This window comes from Pleurodeles waltl, chromosome 4_1, assembly GCF_031143425.1.
Source record: "Pleurodeles waltl isolate 20211129_DDA chromosome 4_1, aPleWal1.hap1.20221129, whole genome shotgun sequence".
Classification (NCBI taxonomy): domain Eukaryota; kingdom Metazoa; phylum Chordata; class Amphibia; order Caudata; family Salamandridae; genus Pleurodeles; species Pleurodeles waltl.
The window spans coordinates 90,673,799-90,699,370 of NC_090442.1; positions in this window are offsets into that span (position 1 = coordinate 90,673,799).

The following is a 25,572-nucleotide window of genomic DNA, read 5'->3' on the forward strand; positions in this document are numbered from 1 at the left end:
GTACACATGATTTGATTTGGCAGATTGCATGTACTGTTTTATAATTCATTTTCCTTATGTGTAGTTATTATGACCTGATGATGGTCTGACAGACCTCTGACCGCAGCCACAGATGAAATGTTGACATTACCTTCTGAGCTCAATTGAAAGACCATGATATTGCTTGAACTGGGACTGAAAAATAGGCAATTATTGTGCAGGACTGAATTAAGATGAGGGTTATAACCCCTTCCTGGCTCTTCTGTTGGGATTCAATTGTGTGTTCTAGGGGGGTTATATACAGTGTTGCGGATTATGAGTTCCTAGTGGGGTACTGGGTTGCCGCTAAGTGTGTTAATTAACGTTCTTAAAGTAGCATTTTCAAATTTGTAATTTACAATCCAACTTCACTATAAGTTAGGATATTTTATTACAATGCCAAAGACACCAAACATGAATGATTCCCTGCTGCCATTTGGAACTTAAAGCTTACTAAATGTAATAAAGTGACCCCAATGTTATCCTTTTAGGTTTTTCAGAAAAAACCTTAAAACCTAGCTTTTCGAACAGTGATCAACCCTCCACTCCCCCCCCCCTCCAGGGCCTTGAGACCCTAACGGGTGAGTAGCACGCTCTATAAATCTCTTTGATTGATTGATCCTTGCAGTAGTGAAAAAATGGATTTAAAAGTATATGTCCAACTTTTTGAATAACCTGCAGCCTGCCCTCTTGACTTTCCAGGGCCCACCCTACGGGTGATTTATATGCATTAAAAAGCAATGTATGACCCTAGCAGAAAGGACTACTTAAGTGGGTGACACAATCAGTGCTGCAGCCCCTCTAGTAGCATTTAATTTACAGGCCCTGGGCACACATAGTGCTACTTTACTAGGGACTTAAAAGTAAATTCAATATGTCAAGTTGGGATAAGCCAATACTACCATGTTTTAAGGAGTGGGCACATGCACTTTAGCACTGGTTAGCAGTGGTAAAGTGAAGTTTCTGGAGTCCAGCATAATCAACATCAGCAAAAAATGGACGAATGGAGGAGGAAGGCAAACAGTTTGGGAGAAGACCATCCTAAGGCTGACAGGTCTACCAGTCAAAAAAAGATTTTATGTAATGTAAGGCCAAACGCATCAACATTCATCAGTAATGATTCACAAGTCCATTTGAAAGTCTCCTTTGCTTCAGACATCCAACGGTCCTCAATACCTGCACGTCATCCAGACCTGGATTTCCAGAGTGTATTTGAAGCACAACCCAACCAAGACAGAATTCCTGCTGTTTTGCCAAGAACAACAAACAAGAAACAGTACAGGCTTAACTCAATTGCATGAACATTTATGCCTTTGAACCCCAAATTTCATTGAATGCAAAGTAACTTTGGATTCTCTTTGGTCACCAACCTCAACGTCAAGCAAGTGTAACTGTTTCTTTTAGAAAGCTAATCCAGAACTGTTGTTCAATCCCTCACATCTGGATGGTGGTAGCACCTTGCTCCATGGCACCCCTCTATGGCATCCTACACCCTGAACAAGTATGGTCCCATTACCCCCATTCTGATGAAACTCCATTGTATACCCTTGCTAGCCTGCACCATGTTCAGAACCAGCTGAGTCATTTAAAAAGCTACCACACCCACCACCCCTGCTTATTACAGCCTGTGTCATGTTCAAAACTAGCTGCATCATTTAAAATGCTACCACGCCCAGCACCACGCTTATTTTGCAGAGAATCCCACCATCTCTGGTGGTTCTCAGCACACACAGAGCCAGGACACCAACAAACTGCAGGCTATGAAGTATAAAGAATAAAACAGGTCCTTTCCATTTAAGGATCCTGGATCTGAAACAACATTCCCATAAAATGAAGGATTACCCCAAGTCTGCTTCAATTTAGGAAACTTTGAAGACTCATCCCTTTAAAGAATACCACATCACAATACATGAACCATTCATAGCCCAGTTAAATCTCCTTTCACTTATTGACTTCATGTTTTTCTTTGACAATGCATGGAAATCTACCTCTTGGCTAGGTTTGTGGTATAGAAATTCCGGGGCCAGTACGCGATGGGTAGGTGACTCCATACGAGGACGCCTTGCTACAAAAGCAATAGGCCGGATCGTGTTACTCCCCAAGGGGCCCCCCACACGAAGAGGGATGGGCGACCTTTTTTGATTCAGATCCTTGACGAGACAGTTTACACTGATGTAAGTGACTGTTACCTATTTACACATATAAGTGAGACAGTGTCTTCCTTTTTTTCCCTTTTTTCCTTTTGTTCATAGCCAGGAGAAGTCTAGTTTAATGAAGGTCCTGATGAAGCATTAGCGAAACATGTTGACCACACCTTAGGGGTTAGGTGATATTTCCCAGTACTCCAGGCTTTTCCAAAGTGGTTGAGCATTATCCTCTTTTTCCACTTTTGCATGTTTTTAATCTTGATCGTTACCCCTTTTTTCGAATAACCAGTAAACTAAGATTTGTTTAGGGGTTTCTAATCAATCTTAAATTCTTTCACTCTCCTGCCATGATGAGTGTCTGACCTCTATGAACTTAACGGCAGCCACCCGTGACACTTAAAAAGATCTCCGGCAAAGAGCCCCCGAAAGGGGAGCCCGTCAGATATTGCACCAGCCGGTCTGACGAGGAGCTTCCCGATGATGAAGCATGACACCCATTTGGGTGTGTGAGGGCTCTTGCTCCTGAAACTTTAATTGTCCCCCTAGAGTTAGGAACAGTGTACCTTTTTGTGTCACATAGAAATTCCATATACATACATACAGACAATAAGGTGACCTATCCAGATAACAGTGGAGAAAATCATATTGAAGTTAGGTTACTGGCACTGGTATGATGTGCTATTTTGTTATTCAGCCACTACATGCATACTATGAGAGCAGTGATCTCGGGCTGGGAGCTTTCCCTATTGTTTCAACTCCTGGCCATTGGAATGCTAAGTGTTAGACCTGGCATCCTTGGAGTACTTTCTCCCTAACGTTTTGCTGGCCTGAGGACTCTGAACAACTTATCACTGCTAATCAGTGTTAAAGTGGTTGTGCTATCTCTTTCAAACATAATACATTTGTCTTTTACCCTACTGCCATATTTAATCTACTTTAGAGTCTCCAGTAAAGTGGCACTACATGTGCCCATGGCTTGTAAACTAAATGCAACAGGTGGGCCTGCAGCACTAATTGTGCCAACCAGTTAAGTAGCCCTTTTCACCTGTCTCAGGCGTACCATTGCAGAGCCTGTGTGTGCAGTCTTAATCTGCCATGTTTATCTGGAAACATAACACTTTTGCCAGGCCCAAACCTTCTAGTTCAATACATATGTCACCCCAAGGGCAGACCCTGGATAGCACAGAGGGCAGGGTGCAATGTATTCAAAAGGTAAGACAAGTAGTTTTTAAGTTGATGTAGGTGTTCAAAAGGATAGTGAGTTCCTGGCCGATCCTTTGGCTTTGAAATTTGAAGATGTAGTGCAGGTATCGGTCTGTGAGAGCTCCAGAGTGGAATGATTTCATGGTGGAGGTGATGTCCTGGATGGAGAAGATGTTCCAGGAGATCAGTATGTGGTTTGTGTCGATTACAGTGGTGGCGTATTTGTCAAGGAAGTCCATAGGTGTGGGTTGGGGTTTGAAGTTTGTGTGTATGGTTGCAATCTTGTTGTGAAAGAAGTAGACAAGGTTGTCACACAGCTCCTGTGAGGGTATGATGTTGTTTTTGCTGGCTGCCGGGTAGCAGGATTCCTTAACGATGTTGAAAAGTTCCTTGGTGTTGTTGGCGCTGGCTTCGATGCATGTGGGAAGGGCTGTCTTCTTTGTTGCCCTCAGCTGTCGGTGGTACAGCTTGATGGTAGTCTTGAAGGCTGCTCTGTTGGAGGTGTCCTTGCTTGTGTGCCATCTCCTCTCCAGCTGTTTGCTGTCTTGTTTCCCTGTTCTTAGTTCTTGGGTTTACTAGCTGGCATTTTGTAGGATTTTCTCTGGATATTGCTGTTGATGGGGATGATGCTGGCAGCACCATTGGTGATCCAGGTGTTGACGTTTTTCACTCCCTGTTCAAGGTTGGTGGCAGTAGCAGGGTTGGAATTGTTGAGGGTGCCTGCCCAGCTGGTCTCTGAGAGTTTGTTCCACCTCCAGTTGGGGGCGCAAGTCATCTTGGGGGTGGTGATATGGGGCTGGCTGGAGAAGCTGAAGTGGATGATGGAGTGATTGGTCTATGTGAGTTCTCTAACATGGCTGTATTTGATGTAGTTGCTGCAGGTGAAAATGGGGTCCGGCATTTGTCCTGCGCTGTGTAGGGTCATGGATGATCTGGGTCAGTCCAAGGCTGCTCATACTGCTGAGAAGGTGTGCAGTGTTGGGGTCATAGATGTGGAAATTTAGGCCACTGAAGAAGATGTAGTCCTTGGAGTTTAAGGCTAGGGGCACAATGAAGTCTGTGATGGTGTTGCAGAAGCTGGAGCGCGGTCGCAGGGGTCGGTATGAGAGGGTGCCTCTGATGGTTTTCTTGTCATCCATGTGGAGCTTGAAGATGAGATGATCCATGGGGGTGGTGGTGTTGTCGGTGGTGGTGCACTGTATGGTCTCTTTGTGGATGATGGTTGTTCCTCCTCCCAGCCTGTTGGTGTATCTGTTGGTGTGTCTGTCTGGGATCCCTGTGGCACTGTCTGGGGAAGTTGTAGGGTTGATCCAGGTCGCAGTAAGGAAGACAACATCAGGTGCGAGGGTGGCGATGAGGTCCCATAATTCGGTGGAATGCTTGCACAGTGAGCGTGTGTTGAGAAGGGCGCAGGCGAGTTGGTGTTTTTGTTCAGAAGGTGCCTGTGGAGTGGTTGAGGTGGGGCTGATCGGTGGGCTGGTGTGTGTGTGCCATGACAGGTGAAATACTTTTTTTATAACAAGAAAAACTCAAGAACCTAGGGTACAGTATATTTTCAGGGGACAAGGGTCCCTCAGAACCGATCTATGCCATAGTGTTTTCATAGAAATCCAATGAGATCCATGCATAATTAGCAGTGCCAAATGTATTAAGATACAAAGGATGTATTAAAGACAAATAGAAAACAAACATACAAAGGGGCATGAACAAAACAAACACATTTGGGCCCTCATTACAACATTGGCAGTAAAAGCCGCTTACCGTCGTGCAGAAGACCGGCAACACACCGCCGCGGACGCGGAATTCGGCCACAGCTATTATGACCTACAGCACGGAATCCGCCAAAATAGACGCCCACAGAAGTCCGCCACACCAAAGGTCAGTGATAAACTGGCGATAACAAAACCTCCACCGTCACGCCAACAGAAATACGCCCACACTATCACGACCCATGAATCCACGTGGCGGTCTTTCAACCGCGGTATTCCATTGGCGGTACACACCGCCACGCTCAAAATATACACACATTTACAAAACACAGCCACATTGGATAATTCGAAATACACACACCTGATACACATACACACACCACTCCCACACACCCATTACAATATAAAACACACACCCACATCGCCTAAAAACTCCTACTACCAAAAATTCAGAAAGAAGGCCAGAGAGAGACACCACCAGCAAGAACAACAGCATCCACAGGCACACAACACCATCACCCACAGAACTTCCACACACCTCACACAACACACCACTACATATCAGCACACTTATCACCACACACTCCCCCCCACACATCATCTACACCACCCCATGGCACGGCAAAGACACCCCAGGTTCTCGGAGGAGGAGCTCAGGGTCATGGTGGAGGAAATCGTCCGGGTAGAGCCACAGCTATTCGGAGCACAGGTGCAGCACACCTCAATTGCAAGGAAGATGGAGCTATGGCGAAGAATAGTGGACAGGGTCAAATCAGTGGGACAGCACCCAGGAAATCGGGAGGACATCAGGAAGAGGTGGAACGACCTACGAGGGAAAGTGTGTTCCGTGGTCTCAAGACACCACCTGGCGGTTCAGCGGACTGGCGGCGGACCCCCACCTCCTCACCCACAACTAACAACATGGGAGGAGCAGGTCTTGGCGATTCTGCATCCTGAGGGCCTCGCAGGAGTAGGTGGAGGAATGGACTCTGGTAAGACAAATCTTAATTATTACATCCCGACCCTACCGGTATGCCAGCACATACCCCCACCCTCACCCTCACCCCCAGCACTCTAACTCCTCACAAATGTCCCAACATCACAAACCACACATCCTAACACCAAGCCCTGCATGCAACAACAAAGCATGGACACCCATCACTAAAGCATACTCACTGCACATACCCATACAACCCCCTAACCCCTCATCACAAAAGGTCCCACACAGGAATTCAAGCACTGGGGTACACGGTCACCCACCCATTGCACACCATGACACACACAGATGTAATAACCATCCTTTTATACCCCTGCAGGACCCCTACCCAACGTCACTGGACAGGAGGGTCCACACATATCCACACCACCAACAGAAGAGGCCCACAGTGATGACAGCAGCTCTGTCCATCTGGATCTAGATGACCAGCCTGGCCCATCGGGGACTTCTGGACAGTCGGTTGCCCTCACCCAGTCACAGGCCACCACAGACCTTCCCCCCTCTGGAAACACCAGCACAGCACCCACCCAGCGGGCCCATACCTCCGTCCCCAGGACACGTCAATCAGCTGTGTGTCCACCACTACAGGGAACCCAGGCTAACCCACCAACAACAGGGACCTGGGGGCAGTGGTAGTGGGCACATGGTCCAGGGGACGGAGGCCCAGGAACACAGGGGAACTGGGAGGGCTGCTGTGCGACAGGGGGGGGACAGGCCAAGGGAACCCACTCTCCACGAGGCCCTCTCCTCCATCATGGGAGCCTACCACCACTCCCAGGAGACCATGGCAACAGTACTGGCCATGTTTCAGGAGACCCAGCGCCTGCAGGAGAAAAAGTATATGGGCTTCAGGGAGGAACTCAGAACCATCAGCTCCTCCCTGGGCACCATCGTAGGGGTGCTGAAGGAACTCCTCAACACCAGGAGGGACACTGTGGCACTCCAAGGGGCCTCTGACACTAGCATGGACAATGAACTGCAAACCACCTCCGCTGGTGCTAGTGGACAGGACACCCCACCACAGGACCACCACACCAGCACCCCACCCCCTGCAGAAGGAGAACCACCCTGCAAACTGTCCCTGAGATCCAGGAACAAAACAGAGCACGATGTCAAGACCCCCACCAAGAAATTAGACCACCCTGATTGTCATCCTACTGTCCCACTTTGTCACCCTGTCCATACCACTTCCCATGCCCATATGGGCAATGCACCTGTAAGACTAATAGACTGGACTCTGCCATGGACATTCCTCCGCCATCACCCCTCACCATTTCACTACCCCCTCCAATATTGAGCACTTAAATAAACACACTTAAAGCAATCTGGAGTCTGTCTGTGATTTCGAAGGAAGTGTTTTAGCAATTACAGTGACAAAATGCCCTCCAATTGTAATGTCAACATACCTATGTCACACAGCTGTAGTCCATGAGGAATCTAAGCAGATGTCACACAGTGGGACCCACATCTGTGAAATCGTAAGGGAAAGTGACAACTCAGTGACCATACACTGGCTGAAAACGACAGACAGTAGAGAGGTAGTAGTGTTAAAGTACATGTAGTAGGCAGGTCTGCACTCTTACCTGTGTCTCACTGGAAATATTGCTGGATCACTGAGTCCCTGTTGTTCATGTCTTCTTCCTCTGCTTCCTCGTCTTCACTGTCCACAGGCTCAACAGCTGCAACTACACCGCCATCTGGACCATCCTCCTGCAGAAAAGGCACCTGTCGTCGCAAAGCCAAGTTGTGAAGCATACAGCAGGCCACGATGATCTGGCACACCTTCTTTGATGAGTAGAATAGGGATCCACCTGTCATATGGAGGCCGAAGGTCCGCTTGATCACCCTCCTAGTTCACCCATGGGCCTCATTGTAGCGTTCCTCTCCCCTTGTTTTGGGATTCCTCACTGGGGTCAGTAGCCATGACAGGTTGGAGTAACCAGAGTCAGCAGCAAATGGCGAGGGACAACTATTAGAAACACACTAACCTGGCGGGATATCCCCAGACAACCATTCCCACTGATTAGCTTTCAGGTGCTCACCTAATAGCCACACACGGTGCCTCTGGAGTTGACCGATCACATAAGGGATGCTGCTATTCCGCAGGATGTGGGCGTCATGCACTGAGCCAGGGAACATGGCATTCACATTGGAGATGTACTGATCTGCCAAACATACCATCTGTGCATTCACTGAATGATAACTCTTCCGGTGTCTGTATACCTGTTCACTCCTGTGGGGGGGGCACCAAAGCCACATGTGTCCCATCAATGGCACCTATGATGTTGGGGATGTGTCCCAGGGCATAGAAATCACCTTTCACTGTAGGCAAATCCTCAACCTGAGGAAAAACAATGTAGCTCCGCATGTGTTTCAGAAGGGCAGACAACACTCTTGACAATACATTGGAAAACATAGGCTGGGACATCCCTGATGCTATGGCCACTGTTGTTTGAAATGACCCACTTGCAAGGAAATGGAGCACTGATAGCACCTGCACTTGAGGGGGGATTCCTGTGGGATGGCGGATTGCTGACATCAGGTCTGGCTCCAATTGAGGAAAATAGTTCCTGGATTGTGGCACGGTCAAGCCTGTATGAGATATTCACATGTCGCTCCTCCATTGTCGACAGGTCCACCAACGGTCGGTACACCGGAGGATGCCACCATCTCCTCACATGTCCCAGAGGACGGTGCCTATGAAGGACAACAGCGAGCACAGAGTCAAAAAACTCAGAGGTACGTACCCACAGTTTACCCAGAACACCATTCATACACAAAAGGTGGCCTGTATGTGAGTTGAGTCTAGGCCTAGGTATGTGTGACGCAGTTGAAAATGAAGCCATGTGGGCCCCTGAAATGGCAGCTGTCTGACCTGTAAAGTGGGATAATGGGATGTGAGGTAACTGCGCTGGCGTTGTACACCGTCCCGGTAGGCAGTCAAAGACCGCTGCGCAATGCTGCATTGGTTAACATTGGACGCTATGGGTCCCAGGAGCCAATGACGATGTACGCCGGCAGTGATGGTACGCACCGCTGTGGACGTGACCGCCATTTTCTATCTGTTCAATCACTCGATACCTGATCTTCGACAGGAGAGGACCTACACTGCAAGTGCTGCTGTGACCTCGGTCTGGAAGAGACAATGGCTCGAGTGTCTGGTGAAAGGGCCCCTGCATTCACATCGGAGGAGTTGGAGAAACTCGTGGATGGGATCCTCCCCCAGTACACGCTACTCTACGTCCTCAAGACATACAGGTAAGTACACAGGGAGCATGTTGTATGCCGACAACACCACCACCCCCATGGATCAGGTCATCTTCAAGCTCCACATGGATGACAAGAAAACCATCAGAGGCACCCTCTCATACCGACCCCTGGGACCGCGCTCCAGCTTCTGCAACACCATCACAGACTTCATTGTGCCCCTACCCTGTGTGGAGAGGGCTGGATGTAAGAAGGAAGGGGGAGAGTGCATAAAAGACGGTGAATGCATGTGCCACATGGCAAGGGTAGGGATGGGGGCTAATCAGTTTGATGGTGCAGTTGGTAATAACTTCTCTTTTTCCCCTGTACATTTCATGTAGGTCAGCGCCCACCAGAAAAAAGATATTTGGCGTGCCATCGCCAAGGACGTCCGGACCCTGGGGGTCTACCACAGACGGAGCACCCACTGCCGGAAAAGATGGGAGGACATTCACCGCTGGAGCAAGAAGATGGCGGAGGCTCTGCTGGGTATGGCCTCCCAATGTGGGAGGGGTGCCCATCGCACATGACCCCCCTGATGTTCAGGATCCTGGCGGTGGCCTACCCTGAGTTGGATGGGCGCTTGAGTGCATCACAGCAGACACAAGGGGGTGAGTACACTCTCATTCTGCTGACTTTGCGCGCAGTGGAGGTGTCTGGGTGGGGGAGGTGGGCTGTGGGTTTCCCTAGGCCAGGGCGAGTTCCGTAGGCAAGGCCCCTCCGTAAGGCAGGCTAAGTGGCACCCCACCCCACCTCTGTAGAGTGCCAAGTACACCTAGTCATGCCCCAGTGTCATCTATGTGTGCAGATGTCGTCCATAGCCTTGTAGGCCATTTCCCAGGAATTGAACAGTGGAGCCCAAGAGCGCGGCGTAGTGCAGGGGGCTTCTGTGTCTGTCGTGTCCGCCAACGGTAGTGGTAATGCATGGACTCAACATGTCTCTCTTCTGTCTCCCCCCCCCTTTTTGTGGTCTCCCTGTTCTTGTGTGCATTAGCATCATCAGGCAGAGGAGCAGTGGCACCGGCGCAAGAGGGAGCTGCATCCCACATGGCCCTGGAGGGCGAAACTACGGACTCGGAGTTCACCAGTGGGACAGAGGGCGAGCAGAGCTCCACGGGGGGGACAGGAGCTGACACCAGCGACATGGACTCGTCCTCTGATGGGATCTCCCTTGTGGTGGCGGCAACATCTGTGCCCCCCGCATCTACAGGTACAGCCGCCACCCCCCCACCAGCACCGCCCTCCCAGCAGCCCCTCAGCCTTTGCCCCGTGCCCGCTCACCCAGGAGGGTGTGCATCACCTTCACCCCAGGCACCTCAGGCCCTGCCCCAGTCACCCCTGCTGCCCTCAGTGAGGAGGCCATTGACCTCCTCAGGTCCCTCACTGTTGGGCAGTCTACCAGTTTGAATGCCATCCAGGGTGAAGAAAGGCAGTTGCAACAAACAAATGCATTCCTGGAGGGCATTCATTCTGGTCAGGCGACCCTTCAGCGAGCTTTTAAGAGTCTGGCCTCAGCACTGATGGCAGCCATTGTCCCTGTGTCAAGCCTCCCCCCTCCAACTTCCTCCACCCCGACCCAATCCCCTGTACCTCAGCCTATCCCAAGCACACCTGCAGACCACCATGCACACACGTCAAAACACAAGGGAAGCTCAGGCACGCATAAACACCACACATCCCACAGGCACTTACGCAAGCATCACACACATGCAGACACACCAACATCCACTGCCTCCACTGTGTCCCCCTCCTCCTCATCTCCCTCCTCCCTCCCAGACTCATCTACACTCACACCAGCATGCATTACCGCTATAGCCACTACGTCTCTCTCCAGCACACCCACCACCACACCACGCTCACGTGCAGTCACCACTCCCACTACCATTCACACGTCCCCTGTGTCCTCTCCCAGTGTATCTGTGACGCCTCTTCCCAAGATACACAAACGCAGGCACAAACCCACCAAACAGCCATCCACCTCACGACAGCCTCCAGCGCATGCACCTTCACCCAAAGTCACCAAACGTACACCTCCTACAACCACAATCTCTTCCTCCACTCCCAAACTCCCTCCAGCTACCCGTCCCAGTGTGTCCAAAAAACTTTTCCTGTCCAACCTTGACCTCTTTGCCACACCTCCCCCACCCTGTCCGTCTCATAGGTCCCGAACTAGCACCTCAGCCACAACCTCTCTGGGACCAGTGGTGCCTGTAGTCACCGGAATCTGGAGTGCACAGGCCACCAGGGCAGCCAGTGTGGAACGGAGCCACAGCACAGACAGTCCCCCACCTGTGAAGCATCAGAAGTTGGCCAGTGTCCGGCGGGAGAGGGGGATGACTCCAGCCACCAAAGCCGCTCCCAGGTGTCCCTGTGGGAGTGTAAAGTAAGCTGTGACACCTTCCAAGGTGGGGAAGGGCCTCAAGAAACCCAGCAAGTCTGGGAAGAGCAGCACGGCGGAGAAGACCGCCATCATCCCCGCTGCCCAGGAGGCCACCTCCAGCACAAGCCCAGCTGCCCAGGACAGGACCACCAGCACAAGCCCAGCTGCCCAGGAGGGGCCCGCCAGCACCAGACCAGCTGCCCCGGACAGGACCACAAGCACCAGCCAAGCTGTCCAGGAGGGGCCCGCCAGCACCAGCCCACCTGCCCAGGACAGGACCGCCAGCCCAGCTGCCCAGGAGGGGCCCGCCAGCACCAGCCCACCTGCCCAGGACAGGACCGCCAGCACCAGCCCAGCTGCCCAGGACAGGACCACCAGCACCAGCCCAGCTGCCCAGGAGGGGCCTGCCAGCACCAGCCCACCTGCCCAGGACCGCCAGCACCAGCCCACCTGCCCAGGACAGGCCCGCCAGCACCAGCCCAGCTGGGCCATGAAGGCCCACCAGCAAAATGCCCCGCTGGGCCATGAAGGACCGCCAGCAACTGAGTCCCTGCAATGGAGACCACCACCTAAAGCACCGCTGAACAGGGCACCGCCATCTCAAGCACCGCTGGCCCATGAGTGGCAAGGGCACTGACGCAACTGAGTCTGTCACGGGGTGAATGATGCACTCTGGGTACCATGCCCCCTCCAGAACCAGTGGTGACTGTCATCCACTACCTCTGTCCTTAGCGGGATGAAGCACTCTGGGAACCATGCCCCCTCCAGAACCAGTGGAGACTGTTATCCACTTGAGAGACTGTGGCTTTGCACTCCCCAGGATATGGCAGTGGGCAACCCACGCACTGTAGAGACTTGAGAGACTGTGGCTTTGCACTCCCCAGGATGGAACAGTGGGCATGTGGCCCCCTCGTGGATTTGGTGTCGTGCACTCAAGAGGCTGAGGTGCCCCCCCTTTCCCTGCCCCTGAGGTGCCTGTTTAGTTGATCTCTGATGCCCCTGCAGTGTTCTCTCCGTCATGGTCAGCGATCTTGTGTGGGCCTCGCCCATACCATGTGGTCCCAGTGTTCCACGGACTTTCTTAGAGCACTACCTGGACTACTATGCTTGGTATATCTTTTGTACATGGTGTATATATTTATTTCTGCCTACTTGCTTTTAATATATTACAATAGTTACACTCATTTTGTATTGTCTTTGCATTCTTCCAGGGGGTTTGGAGGGTGTAACTGTGATGTCTTGATTTGCATTAGTGTGTGTGTTGTAGTGGGTGAGGGTGGGGGTGTTGCGTGTTGCATGTGTGTGTCACTCTCTTTTCCCTCCCCCCTCCCCTGTGTCGTAGGTGCTGTACTCACTGTGGTCTTCGCCGCTGGCGTTCGTGCTCCTGGTAGAGGAACAGGAAGACTATAGCAGGGAGAATTTGGAGTTCCGGATCCATGGCGTCCTCGTGGGGTGTGTAGAGGTGAGCGTTTTCCCTTCGGCATTCCTGTTTCCACCATGTTTTTATCCACGGTGAATCCATCCCGGAAAAGATGGCTGATTGGCCTGTCATAGTGTGGGCGGTACATTGTCTCCCACCTGTCTGTTGGCGGTGACCGCTGCGCTGTTTGTTTGTACCGCCGTGGCGGTCGGAGAGTTAAAGTGGCCGTCTATGTTGGCGGTTTCCGCCGCGGTCGTAATTGCTATTTTATTTTTCCACCGGCCTGCTGGCGGTCTTACCGCCGCTTTAACACCAACCACCAGGGTTGTAATGACCATCTTGGTCTTTTCAGCACTGTTTGTCAGCAAAAATGTGCCTCAATTATTGGAAATCATATGAGAATGGAATGTTAATGCCCTGTAATCCAGCTCAGGCTTAACAAACTGACATGTATAAATACAAGTAACATTTGCAACATAAGTCATGGTCTATTGTCAAGGGAACACAACGCAAATGCCCTGTGATCCAGCTCAGGCTTATCCACCTGACATACACAATCCAAGATGATATGTCAAATAGTACCAGTACCTCTACTCATACAAGAATTCAAGTTATAATTACAACATGAGTTATAGTAGTAATGTCATTGACGTTTCAATCCCCTTGTAAATGAGCATGGGATCATCATCAGGACTAACATTTCATGCTTAAGAGGTAAACATATAGTCAAATGCAGGATAAGTATCCACGATAAAACACACTCAAGTTGGGCAGTGGAAGTCCGCCGCGTCCTCATGGGAAATGAAACAAAGGGAAAATTACAATTGTATAGCACAGGTTGAGATGGCCGTAAGGAAACCAAGGCCATCTATAAGGAATGAATAAGGTTAGAGGAGTAAGTATTGCGAGCCTATTGGCCCAAGCAGAGGAGCCATACATGAGGATTCTTGATACATCTCTGAAAAAGGCACCTTAGCTGAAATGTGTTAATACAGAAAGTTCTTATCAGCAATAGTGTGGTGTGGTCCCAGCCAATGTCTGATGGCAGGTGAAATGGCAGTGTCTGCAGGTAAAGGGTCCTAAATTGGAGTGTGGGTCAGTGTGGTGGCAGAGTTTGTTGTGGCATCTGGGGTTGAGGGTTCAGAACTCGTCAATGGTGTATCTTCGGGAGGGAGGGCTAGGGGTTATGGCTCTGGGCATGGTAAGATGCAGACAGACGCAGACGGGTTTGCCTTTGGCATGCCTCTGCCACACCAGCGGCATGCCCGCTACATGCATCTGCTGCATGGCCGTGCTGAGTCCTGCATTAGGTAGGTCCTAGGATGTGCGGGGCTTCTGTTAGTGTGAAGAATGGTTAGTAGGAAAAGCTGGTCGGGAAAAACCCAGACAGGAAAACCCAGGCAGTTGCAGTGTCACTGGATCAGTATGGAAAAGCAGGAACTGGAAGCCACAGGCAAGTGGCAGGCTAGGTGTCCATGGGGCCTACCGTGGCAGAGAGAACTGCAATTCAATGTCAGCCAATCCCAGAAACAGTTATAATGTCACCACCTTCCTCAAACCACCACCAACATTTCATACCACCAAAAAGCATAATATTGGTGATAGATCGACAACTTGGATAGAGACATTTGATGATTTCATTGCTGCACTAGAAGAAATGGATAACAAGATTATCAAAAGAATTGTGCTGGTGAGGGTGTAAAAGAAGTCATAAAGAAAATGCTGTGAAGTTACATATTGTCAAATTAAAGAATCTCAAGTTCAATCCAATGCCCAATGTAGATTGTTTAATGTACATTTTCAGTCCAGAATGACAGAGAGTTGGTGAAACCATTGACAAATTTGTTTAGAGACTGGATACGCTCATCAGACACTGTAAGTTCAATGAGTTTAATGATGATGAAGTTATACATCTACAAGTTATTGACAGATGCCTGTCAAATTAATTTAACCCCTTCGCTGCCAGGCCTTTTCACTCTCCTGTGCCGAGCCTTTTTTTGGCTATTTGGGGCAGTTCGCGCTTAGGCCCTCATAACTTTTTGTCCACATAAGCTAGCCAAGCCAAATTTGCGTCCTTTTTTTCCAACATCCTAGGGATTCTAGACATACCCAGACTTTGTGAGTTCCCAGAAGGAGGCCAAGAAATTAGCCAAAATACAGTGAAAATTGTGTTTTTTTCCAAAAAAAGGGAAAAAGGGGCTGCGGAAGAAGGCTTGTGGTTTTTTCCCTGAAAAGGGCATCAACAAAGGGTTTGTGGTGCTAAAATCACCAGCTTCCCTGCTTTCAGGAACAGGCAGACTTGAATCAGAAAACCCAATTTTTCAACACCATTTTGGCATTTTAATGGGACATACCCCATTTTTATGATTTTTTGTGCTTTCAGCCTCCTTCCAGTCAGTGACAGAAATGGGCATGAAACCAACGCTGGATCCCAGAAACCGCAACACTTCTGAAAAGTAGACAAAATTTTGAATTCAGCAAGGGGTAATTTGTGTAGATCCTACAAGGGTTTCCTACAGAAAATAACAACTGAAAAAGAAAAATATTAAAATCGAGGTGAAAAAAAAATCAATTTTTCTCTACGTTTTACTCTGTAACTTTTTCCTGCAATGTCAGATGTTCAAAAGCAATATACCGTTACGTCTGCTGGACCCTTCTGGTTGCAGGGATATATGGGGCTTGTACGTTCAACAAGAACTCTAGGTACCCAGAGCCAATAAATGACCTGCACCCTGCAGTGGGTTTTCATTCTATACTGGGTATACAGCAATTCATTTGCTGAAATATAAAGAGTAAAAAATAGCTATCAAGAAAACCTTTGTATTTGCAAAATGGGCACAAGATAAGGTGTTGATAAGCAGTGGTTATTTGCACATCTCTGAATTCCGGGGTGCCCATACTAGCATGTGAATTACAGGGCTTTTCTCAAATAGACGTCTTTTTTACACACTGTCTTACATTTGGAAGGGAAAAATGTAGAGAAAGACAAGGGGCAAAAACACTTGTTTTGCTATTCTATGTTCCCCCAAGTCTCCCAATAAAAATGATACCTCACTTGTGTGGGTAGACCTAGCGCCCGCGACAGGATATGCCCCAAAACACAACGTGGACACATCACAGAAAACAGAGCTGTTTTTTGCAAAGTGCCTACCTGTAGATTTTGGCCTCTAGCTCAGCCGGCACCTAAGGAAACCTACCAAACCTGTGCATTTTTTAAAACTAGAGACCTAGGGGAATCCAAGATGGGGTGACTTGTGGGGCTCTGACCAGGTTTTGTTACCCAGAATCCTTTGCAAACCTCAAAATCTGGCTAAAAAAACATATTTTCCTCACATTTCGGTGACAGAAAGTTCTGGAATCTGAGAGTAGCTACAAATTTCCTTCCACCCAGCGTTCCCCCAAGTCTCCCAATAAAAATGGTACCTCACTTGTGTGGGTAGGCCTAGCGCCCGCGACAGGATATGCCCCCAAACACAACGTGGACACATCACAGAAAACAGAGCTGTTTTTTGCAAAGTGCCTACCTGTAGATTTTTGCCTCTAGCTCAGCCGGCACCTAAGGAAACCTACCAATCATGTGCATTTTTGAAAATTAGAGACCTAGGGGAACCCAAGATGGGGTGACTTGTGGGGCTCTGACCAGGTTCTGTTACACAGAATCCTTTGCAAACCTCAAAATATGGCTACAAAAACATATTTTCCTCAAATTTCGGTGGCAGAAAGTTCTGGAATCTGAGAGGAGCCACAAATATCCTTCCACCCAGAGTTCTCCCAAGTCTCCTGATAAAAATGATACCTCGCTTGTGTGGGTAGTCCTAGCGCCCGCGACAGGAAATGTCCCAAAACACAAAGTGGGCACATCCCATTTTTTGACAGAAAACAGAGCTGTTTTTTGCAAAGTGCCTACCTGTAGATTTTGTCCTCTACCTCAGCTGGCACCTAGGGAAACCTACCAAACCTGTGCATTTCTGAAAACTAGAGACCTAGGGGAATCCAAGATGGGGTGACTTGTGGGGCTCTGACCAGGTTCTGTTACCCAGAATCCTTTGCAAACCTCAAAATTTGGCTACAAAAACATATTTTCCTCAAATTTCGGTGGCAGAAAGTTCTGGAATCTGAGAGGAGCCACAAATTTCCTTCCACCCAGCGTTCCCCCAAGTCTCCCGATAAAAATGGTACCTCACTTGTGTGGGTAGGCCTAGCGCCCGCAACAGGATATGCCCCAAAACACAACGTGGACACATTACAGAAAACAGAGCTGTTTCTTGCAAAGTGCCTACCTGTAGATTTTGGCCTCGAGCTCAGCCGGCACCTAGGGAAACCTACCAAACCTGTGCTGTTTTGAAAACTAGAGACCTAGGGGAATCCAAGATGGGGTGACTTGTGGGGCTCTGACCACGTTCTGTTACCCAGAATCCTTTGCAAACCTCAAAATTTGGCTAAAAAAACTAAAAAAACACATTTTCCTCACATTTCGGTGACAGAAAGTTCTGGAATCTGGGAGGAGCCACGAATTTCCTTCCACCCAGCGTTCCCCCAAGTCTCCCGATAAAAATGATACCTCACTTGTGTGATTAGGCCTAGCGCCCGCGACAGGAGATGGCCCAAAACACAACGTGGACACATCACATTTTTTCCTAGAAAACAGTGCCTACCTGTGGATTTTGGCCTCTAGCTCAGCCGGCCCCAGGGGGGGCAGAAATTACCTAAAATAAATTTGTCCCCCACCCCCCACAACCCCCCAACCCCCCTGCCCCCCCGGGAGCGACTCTTGCCTATGGGGTCGCTCAACCTGCGTGACATTGGCGCCAAAAAAAAATCCCCGGTGCCAAGTGGTTTCTGCCCCCTTGGGTCCAGATTGACCTACAATCGGCCAATCTGCCCCCAAGGGGGGCAGAAATGGCCTAAATACAGTTTTCCCCCCAGGGGAGCGACCCTTGCCTAATGGGTCACTCCCCATCTCTAAAAAAACAAAAACAAAAAAAAAAAACTATTTGCCCTGGTGCCTAGAGGTTTCTGCCCCCCCTGGGGGCAGATCGGCCTAATACCAAAAGGCCGATCTGCCCCCAGGGGGGGCAGAAATGGCCTAAAATAAATCCCCTCCCCCTCACCCCCCCAGGGAGCGACCCTTGCCTACAAGGTAGCTCCCCTTTCGTGACGGCGCAAAAAAAATATCCCTGGTGCCTAGTGGTTTCTGCCCCCCTTGGGGGCAGATTGACCTACAATCGGCAAATCTGACCCCAAGGGGGGCAGAAATGGTCTAAATACAATTTGCCCCCCAGGGGAGCGACCCTTGCCTAATGGGTCGCTCCCCATCTCTAAAAAAACAAACAAACAAAAAAAAAAAACACAAAAAAACTATTTGCCCTGGCGCCTAGAGGTTTCTGTCCCCCCTGGGGGCAGATCGGCCTAATACCAATAGGCCGATCTGCCCCCAGGGGGAGCAGAAATGGCCTAAAATAAATTTGCCCCCCCACCCCCTCTGGGGAGCGACCCTTGGTTACAAGGTCGCTCCCCTTGCGTGAGGGCGCAAAAAAAAGATCCCTGGTGCCTAGTGGTTTCTGCCCCCCTTGGGGGCAGATTGACCTAAAATCGGCTGATCTGCCCCCAAAGCGGGCAGAAATGGCCTAAATACAATTTGCCCCTCCAGGGGAGCGACCCTTGCCTAATGGGACGCTCCCCATCTGTAAAACACAACAACAACAAAAATCCCTGGTGCCTAGTGGTATCGGCCTAATAAAAATAGGCTGATCTACCCCCATGGGGGGCAGAAATGGCCTAAAATAAATTTGCCCCCAGGGGAACGACCTTTGCCTAAGGGGTCCCTCCCCTTACGTGAAAAACAAACAAACAAAAAAAACTCTGTGGTGTCTAGTGGTTTCTGCTCCCCTTGGGGGCAGATTGGCCTCATAAAAATAGGCCAATCTGCCTCCAAGGGGGGCAGAAATGGCCTAAATATAATTTGCCTCCTAGGAGAGCGACCCTTGCCTAAGGGGTAGCTCCCCACCTCAAAAAACAAAAACTAAACAAAAAAAAAAAAAAAAAAAAATGTATCCCTGGTGCCTAGAGGTTTCTGCCCAAAAGGCCTTAAAAAAAATGCCCCCCATGGGAGCGACCCTTGCCCAAGGGGTCGCTCCCTTGAGTCACTTTCATAAAACAAAAAGACATCCCTGGTGTCTAGTGGGCGTTTTGACAGCCGGATTGCTTTACAATCCGGCTGCCAAAACTCAGAGAGAGACTTCAAAGGGAAGGAAATAACTTTCCTTCCCTTTGAAGCCTCTCTGCCTCCTCCCCGTGATCGGAAGAGAAATGCAAAGCATTTCTCTTCCGATCATCGCGCTGGAAGCTGAGCTTCCAGCACGATGGGAGGAGGCCCTGTGGCAAACAGCACGCGCTCGCGCGCTGACGTCACAGGGGGGGTGGGGGGTGGTCGGGGGTGGAAGGGGAAGGGCTTCCCCTTCCATCCCTGACTTTGGGGGGTGGGGGGGAACCCCACAGAGGAAGCGCTAGCGCTCCCTCTGGGCTGGGTGCCCAGGACGTAATGGTTACGTCCTGCGGCACAGCAGCACTGTGCCGCAGGACATAACCAGTACGTACTCGGCACAGAAGGGGTTAAAAAATGAATGCAGATAGAAGCTCTTAGCATGAAGCAAATTCAGCCAGAGCTCAAGAACATGTTGATCAACATGCTGTTGAAATGGAGGCCGAAGGTGCCCAGAGTGAGTCAATCATGAACATGAAATGTAAGCAAAAGCACAAGGCTGAAACATACAAAGTGATATCTCCAAATAAAAAGAAGTTTTTCAGGTGTGGATTTTCATTTCCACACTAAGGTAAATGTCCCATCATCAGACAGATTAGCAAAGGCTATGAGAAGGTGGAGGACAACATAAATATATCTCAGTGAAAAGACAAAATGGCCACCCAAACGTTCCAAAAGAGACATTTGATGCACACCCAAAAGGCCAAGCGTCAGCACCAGTTGAGACAAATAGATACCAAATTAAGTTGATCGTCATCTAAATCATTGTCAAAAGGTTCTTCAGTATCAGTACCAAGTGAAGATGAAGAAGAGTACTGTGCGGTGTAGATGTTTACCTGAGAGAAATGTCCACTTGCTGGACTGGCCTCATGTGAAGAAGAATACAAGTCAATGAAAAGCCAACATGAAATGCACAAAAGTCATTTCAACATTGTCCATAAACAACAGAGTTGTGTCGATAAAAATGCCTGAGGAGAAATGTAATGAACTATTTCCATTCCCACGACTGATGCCACTGAAAGCTAAAGTATATACATAGGCTGCATTGACACCCTTAAAAATTCAAGGTTCATTTGTAGCAAAAATGAAATACAAGAACACAAAAGTACAAACATCTAGTAATGTACTTGAAAGTATGCCAGTACAGCTGCTTATATGGGGCTGATATCAGTGTACTATAACATAAATACTCATTACGAAATACTTAATCAGCTTCCTTTGCTGTTTTATGGGTTAGGAAAACATAGGACTATGAAAGTATGGTTACCCATAAATGAGGATGTTTGTCCTGTTGCTCAAAGACACCATCAAATTGCATGTCATTTACAGGAAGCAGTTGAAAAAGAACTAGAATCATTACTCACACATGCAATCAGTGAGCGTTCAACTGGTCCAACACCACAGGTTTCTGCATTAGTGGTAGTACCTAAAAAGGGCAGAGAAAAAGCTGTACACATCTGTGTTGACATGCGTTGAGCAAACAAGGCAGTTCAAAGAGAACAAATCCCGGTTTGCACATTGCCGACATCAGTTGGAGCTTGAGGAGAGGTACATCGCAACCTTTTCTACACATATTGGTCTGTTCCAATATAAAAGACTAAGAGGCAGATTTAAGGAAAGTGGTGCTGCACCCACTACAGCGCCACTTCTGTTGTGCCCCTCAGCGCCTCCCTACAGCCAACATGTGTGCACCGAATCTAAGATACAGTACACCATGTTGCTGGGGGAATAGCGTCAACATTTTGGATGCCATTGATGTGCGGTTCTGGGTTAGCGCCAACATTTTGGCACTAACCCTGAACAGTACATAGTTGCCCATTTTGAACAATGGTGTGCCCCCCTGCTCTGTACAGGAGTTAAAAGTGTAAAAAAAAAAAAATCACAATTTTTTCTGCCCCTCTAATGGGGGAACGCCCCCTTTGCATACATCATGCCTGGGGCAGGCATAAAATGTAGCGCAAAGGTTTACATAGTGGCGCAATGCATGCATTGCAGCACTTTGTAAATATAGTGAAGGGAAAAGTCCACCTTAGCGCTGCCTTAACATCAATAAAATGATGCTAAGGTAGTGCTAAAGTGGCGCTAGGCTCTCTTAAATCAGGGTCGAAGTTTCAGTGTGCCATGAGCTGAAGAGCTTTTGCAAGATGTTATTCAACATATTATACAGCGTGTCATGAACACTTTCAATTATAGCGATGACATATTGTTTTTTGGAGCTACACAGAATAAGCATGATAAAGCTCTCTCACAAGTGGGTCATTACTAGCCAATGCAGGTTTTACTTTGAATGCTGATAAGTGTGACTTCCATAAGACAAAGCTAAAATTATTTGCCCATACCTTTTCTGATGTGGGAATGATGCCCAATCCAGCGTTGTTAACTGCCAATCCCCCACAAGATGTTTTCATGTTACATTCATTCCTTAGCATGGCCAGCTAATAATGTTGATGCAAAGAAGACTTTGCCACCATAAGTGATCAATTGAGAGAATTGACAAAAAAGAATGTTTCATTTAATTTGTCATGAGAATGTGAAGAAAGCTTTAAGAAAATCAAACAAGCTATTGAGAATGCTACTGAAATGACACACTTTGATCCAAAGCTTCACACTGAGGTTGTTGTTAACACTAGCCCAGTTGGGTTAGGGGCAGTCCTTGCATAGCACAGTGGACACCCAAACGCTCAACAGCACATTGTGGCATATGCCAGTGCTGTATCATGAATACAGTGCTACCATGGCGTCGTAAGGGGGGCTGGTGCAAGAAAACTGGTGCATTGATTCCGATGTACCAGTTTCTTGTAAATGAGGCTGCAAGTCTGGTTTCCACATCTCAATGAGAGAGTTGAAGGCCAGTCAACACTCCTTACACATGTCAGAGTTGCCAAAGCATGTAGGGAAAGAATTGCCACTGACCTTGTCAGGTCTTCTTGTTGATTGCTGACAAAAACTCATTTTTCCATTGATAAAAAATATCTCATCTATTACTTAAGACAGAGTCATCAAGAGATTAGATGGCATCTCTTTGACATGATGTGTTCCATTCATCCTAAAATCTGACAATGGCCCACCTTTCAGCAGTCGAGAATTCAGAGACTTTCTCAGTCTTCTTAATGTGAAGCATCAGAAGAGCAAACCTCTTTGACAACAGGTCAGTGGCCTTGTCGGACGTTTCATGAGCACTCTTCAGAAAGCTGTTCAGTGTGCTGTATTGAAAAAGCTCAGCCTTAAGACTGTCTTGATTTCTACTCTTCAAACCTATCAACCATGATCCCTCAATGGACCAACAAGAGATCAATTACTGAGGAAGAAACCTGTCCAAAAGACTTGAATCACAAACAAAAATGAAGGCCTATGCAGACAAGAGGTGACATGCAAAAGACATTACTAGAAGCATTCAAGTGCTTGTTCATCAGTCTCAAAAACGCAAATCTGATGCTCCCTTCAATGCTGAAACATTTCATGTTGTGGCCAGCAAAGAAAACATGGTGACTGCCCAAAATCCCGGGAAGTCCATTACATGAGATTTCTCACATTTCCGACATGTGGGTCATCGCTCGCCAGCCACTGATGTCAATGTAGAGACTGGGCCTTAAAGGATAAAGCACAAGGAAACCCCCCTAACTGCTATCGTTCCTACATCTCCACCGCAGATCATGGATACTTCTACTGACTCCCCACTTTCTGAAGACTTGATCAGGACATGTGATCAGAGCACCCCAAAGACTCATTGAAGAACTATAATTGTACATATAGTAGTGAAACATTATAATTTTTCAATAAATAGAGAGGGAGATGTAGTGTTGTGTGAGTTAGCAGTGATTATACACTTTTGGCTCCTGATGGACTCCATAGATCTCTGGCATAGTGAGGAGAATGCAGGTTTAGAATGTTGAGTTAACAGTTATATACAGATGAATGACATGTAATACACAGCTCGGTGTGTGGCGTAGTCATTGGTGGGAACCCAGGTTGGGGAAGACACTACGGGCCTGATTTTAACCTTGGCGGACGGCGGAGGCCGTCCGCCAAGGTGCCGCCGCCAAATGACCGCACCGCGGTCACAAGACCGCGGCGGCCATTCTAACATTTCCTCTGGGACGGCGGGCGCTCTCCAAAAGAGCGCCCGCCGGCCCAGAGGAAATGCCCCTGCAACGAGGACGCCGGCTCAGAATTGAGCCGGCGTAGTTGCAGGGGTGCGACGGGTGCAGTTTGCACCCGTCGCGTATTTCAGTGTCTGCATGGCAGACACTGAAATACTTTGCGGGGCCCTCTTACGGGGGCCCCTGCCGTGCCCATGCCATTGGCATGGGCACGGCAGGGGCCCCCAGGGGCCCCGCGGCACCCCCTACCGCCATCCTGTTCATGGCGGGTTTCCCGCCATGAACAGGATGGCGGTAGGGGCTGTCAGAATCCTCATGGCGGCGGAGCGCGCTACGCCGCCATGAAGGATTCCCCCGAGCAGCGGTAAGTCGGCGGGAGCCCGCCGACTTGCCGCTTCTGACCGCGGCTGAACCGCCGCGGTCAGAATGCTCGTGGGAGCACCGCCAGCCTGTTGGCGGTGCTCCCGTGGTCGGTGGCCCTGGCGGCCACCGGCCGCCAGGGTCAGAATGACCCCCTTCATCTGGCAGCATGAGCACTCTACCAGCAGCAATATATCTGGAAATCTCCACCCATGCATTGCCCTGTATAAGTTACTTTAATCTCAAATGTGTTGTGTTATTGCAAGTGTCTTCCCGTCATGACTTTTTGCTGTGAGTATCCTTCTTCCACAATCCCTTTCATTGTGAATTACTGTCTAATAGTGAAACACATGACCAAAGGTAGCAAAGTTTACATACATTTTAAATTAAATAGCAAATAAATCATAAACTATCATGAAAAACTAGCATATTACCACATTTATTTGACCAATAAATTAACACTCAAACTTGAACACCTGATTGGTTTCAATGATAGGAACATCCACAGGTGAACAATCAATGCACTTATGTTAAACTTGCACATTTCTGCAATAGGTTGGTGCATATTTATTGCTGGTGAAGCCACTTTACTAAAATTCCTTTCTTTTTTAACCTTCTACCCCTTACATGTTAATCCGCACAGTTCTTAGCCTGGCGGTCATAACTGACAGCATTTAGAAAAAATCATAAAACAACCTAATTTCCATTTTATCCATATTTAAAAATAAGTACAGACAGGAAAATGAATGGGTTTTTCTGTTTGTATTTAGCTTTAAAAATCTGTATAAACAGAAAACAGGAAGCCTTAATCAAAATGTAAGAACACAAACACTGCCACTGAAAAGAACCACATTGGGTGAGGATGCAGTAATTGTGAAGAGTAAAATACAGTTTTTCAAATTGAAGTTAACATTTGGTTGAAGAAGGCTGACCTATTTCCCCAAGCTGTACGCTGTAGTGAGAGAAAGCGAACTGTGAATTACACAGACCAATAGAAACCTGGATAAAAAGAGGTAGCTGAATGCCCCTTTAAGTAAGTATATTGTAAATATACTTTTAGTAAAATAATAAGATATTGGCTAACTTGAGACCTAAAAACGAGGAGAAATAGAGATATTTCTTCTTGTTACAGCAGCCTCAGGTACAAACATAATTTTGAAGCAAACCTATTGTTAGACTTGGCATCACTGGCCTAGTCGCCCCTAACTTTTTGCCTCTACTTCCCAGGTTGCTTCTGTGTTCTGGGCTCTGTTTTTGCTGTTTTTGTTTGCTCAGGACACTTTACCACTGCTGACCAGTGCTAAAGTGTAAGTGTTCTCTGTATACATTGTATGTGTACATTGGCTTATCCCTGATTGGTATATTTGATTTACTAGTAGGTACCTAGTAAGGTGCACTAGAAGTGCTCAGGGCCTGTAAATCAAATGCTACTATTGGGCCTGCAGCACTGGTTGTGCCACCCACATTAGTAGCCTTGTAAACATGGCTCAGACCTGCCCCTGCAGTGTGTGTGCAGTCTTAAACTGCCAATTCAACTTGGCAAGTGTACCCACTTGCCAGGCCTAAACCTTCCCTTTGTATACATGTAAGGCACCCCTACGTGGCATGTCACCACAGGAGAGTGGTGGTGTATAATACAGAAAGTACAGTTACACACAAATCCTAATTTGTACATATAGAACCCAAATGTGATTACCTAGCATGCATGAATGTACTAATGTTTATTGTAT